Source organism: Chiloscyllium plagiosum, chromosome 40 (assembly GCF_004010195.1).
Source record: "Chiloscyllium plagiosum isolate BGI_BamShark_2017 chromosome 40, ASM401019v2, whole genome shotgun sequence".
Lineage (NCBI taxonomy): Eukaryota > Metazoa > Chordata > Chondrichthyes > Orectolobiformes > Hemiscylliidae > Chiloscyllium > Chiloscyllium plagiosum.
The window spans coordinates 9304596-9307550 of record NC_057749.1 but is presented as its reverse complement, the minus strand read 5'-3'; the positions used below and the strand labels follow the sequence as shown (position 1 = coordinate 9307550).

Below are 2955 nucleotides of genomic sequence, written 5' to 3'. Positions count from 1 at the left end.
ATAATTGTGAAGATATACTGTATATACTAACTGAAAGTATCTGGTCGGACAACTTTCATTAAGTGACAGAGTTGCTATAACTCCATTAAAGGGCTGGAAGTAATTAAACGGAGAATGAACGTCTTGAATGATTAATAGTAATTTGCAAATAAGGATTGATAACTAACCAAAGCCCTTTTGGGGTACAGTCGCAGAAAGCCTACCTTTGAACCCGGAGACCTGGGTTCAACTTCCACCTGCTCCAGAGGTGTGCGATAACATCTCTGAACAAGATGATTATAAAATATCTACACACTGATCAATTAGTGCGGTCTGATGAGTGGCTAGCTCGACTCTGCGAGTTCTTGTGGTGTAGTGTCTCTGCCTCTGAGCTAGGAGACGCTCGTTCAAATTCCAGAGGCGTACAATAAAGAGACATCTCTGAACAGGTTGATCCGACAATATTTTGATTACTAAGCGGTTTTCATTAAGAAATGCAGTCAGGATTACTTATCCTCCCCGCGATGGAGCATGTCCCTCCGTTGCCATGGGAGGGAGGAGAGAACCGGAAGGGAGTCTGGTCGCTAAGAGGAAGTGAAGTCAGTGTGTGCCCCGCGCAAGCGCAGAAGCGAGACGGGCAATGGCGTAGCGATGTGTGGTCGCTGAGTGTCAGTGAGGGTCGCTGGTTAGCCCACTTTCGCATCGTACCCCTCTTTTAATACGACGTAAGGGTTGCTGCCGAGCTTGTGACGGAAGTGTTTAACGGGAAACGTGCGTCATTTTTTAAAGTGTACGGGTGTTTGGGGAGATTGGATGCTGCTCGGCCTGGGAGTTGGATTGGGCCTATCTAGTCAGCAACAAATGTCTGGTCCCTTTTTTTTGTAGCAGCCCATTCTTTCGGTCATGGTGAGGGAAGAGTATGGAGGCATAATGAAATTGACACTATGGACTGATAATCCAGCAAGCCTGCTTAATGCTCTGAAGGTTTGGGTTAAAATTCCCATCCAAGTGGCTGGTGGGATGCCTATTCAGTTATCCAAACTTGGAATATAAAGCTAATCTCAATGGTGTCCATGACAACTGTCATAGATGTTCTCAAAAATTCACCTGGTTTTATGAGGAAAATAAATTTGCCATCCTTCCCTGGTTTAGTTTACACTTGTTGACTCTTAACTGCCTTCAGATGACCTATTACTTGACTTGGTTTATGACGATTAGGAATATACAGTAAAAATTGGTCTTGTCAATGATGCCCATATCTCAATGAAAAGAATTATGGTTGGTTGGTTTCTTTGTGCTTCTACAAGCCTCTTTCAGCCCCATGGAGCTCTAGCAACTGGTGCTTTTGTCACTTCAAAAGTTCAAACTTATCTCCCTCCCCAACTATAATCTTGCTATGAAAATGGTAATGACTGTAAGTATGTGGATAACTAGGAGAGAGCTACTGCAAATGTTCATTCCAACTGGCATATTCTGCCTTTATGCTCTTTGCAGACCCCTCAAAACCAGGCAAATGTAGACAACTCCCTGTTACATTTCTGTTGACCTTGTGGTTGTGGTGGGAGAGAGAGGAGACAAATCCATGCACTAGAGTGTCTGAATACTCATTTTAGGATTTATATGCTTACACTTTAGTGAGAATGTGCAGGTTCAACATTGGAACAGGCAGTGTATATCATAGACACAATGCTGCATGCTGTCTTTAGCTGTTAGTATTTTCAGTTTGAAATGATCAATTCATATTTTATATTGAATTATGATGTATGCAACTTTACTAGCTTTAGAGTTTTGCTGTGTTACAAACTAGATATTAGGGGCCAGAAATGTTGACTTAAAACTGATACTGTACTTTAATTTAAAAGTAAACTTTTCAAGGAGTACTAATTTTTAATGTGATACTGTACTAATGCATTCTAAGTAAGGATGTAATAGTTTGTTTGGAGGTGGTAGCATTTTTAATAGAGGCTGTATGATTTTTTTACTCCAGATTTTGCAGCATGGTTTCAGAATTCATATTGGCTTTTTAAACTGGAGTCCATAATAGACATTTATGTGGAACTGAGGTCCTGTTCTCTGCCTTATGCTACAAATTTTGTGAATGAGAGAAGTGATGGAATGTAATATTTTGATTATAAAATTGCTTGTCATTGAGCATTTTGTGGTAAGTTTAAAAATTTTGAAATGGTATGGAGGAATGGTTCATATCTGAATTAAGTGTCCATTTTTTTTCCAATTTTGACAAGTGTTGAATGAGTTATTTTGTTTTGTGCAGAGCAAATTTGAAGTCAACTTGATAAGGGAGCTTAAGGTGACGGAACTCTTAGGAAGCAATGATCACAATATGATTGAATTAAATCTTCAATTTGAGAGAGAGAAGTTGGAGTCAGCGGTAGTGGTTTTTCAGCTGAATAAAGGCAAATGCAGAGGTATGAGTGAGGAGCTGGGCAGAATTGACTACAGGAGCCTACCAAGAAAGTCAATGAAACAACATTGGCAGGAGTTTCTGGGAATAATTCAGGAGACACAGCAGAGACTAATCCCGAGGAAAAAGAAGCATGGTCCAGGGAGGATGAGGCAACCACAGCATTTCTAGGGAAGTCGGGCTTAGCATAAAAGCAAGAGAGAAAGCATATAAAGTAGCGAGGAACAGTGGGAAACCAGAGGGTTGGGAAGCTGACAAAGACCAACTGAGCTGAAAATGTGTTGCTGGAAAAGTGCAGCAGGTCAGGCAGCATCCAAGGAGCAAGATAATCGACGTTTCGGGCATGAGCCCTTCTTCAGGAATGAGGAAAGTGTGTCCAGCAGGCTAAGATAAAATGTAGGGAGAAGGGACTTGGGGGAGGGGCGTTGGAAATGCCATAGGTGGAAGGACGCCAAGGTGAGGGTGATAGGCCGGAGTAGGGGTGGGGGCGGAGAGGTCAGGAAGAAGATTGCAGGTTAGGAAGGCAATGCTGAGTTCGAGGGATTTGACTGAGA

The 2955-nt window shown here is 42.0% G+C and overlaps 1 protein-coding gene across 2 annotated transcripts in view; it reads left to right on the top strand.

Moving 5' to 3' along the window:
* The first annotated feature begins 606 nt into the window (after nucleotides 1-606).
* Nucleotides 607-2955, top strand: part of edc3 (enhancer of mRNA decapping 3 homolog (S. cerevisiae)) — a 118392-nt gene continuing 116043 nt past the window's right edge. Inside the window, exon 1 of one of the 2 annotated variants that reach the window (XM_043680252.1) lies at nucleotides 607-704. The gene's annotated coding sequence lies outside the window, so the exon portion shown is untranslated. Of the gene's footprint in view, nucleotides 751-2955 lie in introns of both variants that reach the window. The other variant, XM_043680253.1, reaches the window with a different exon arrangement.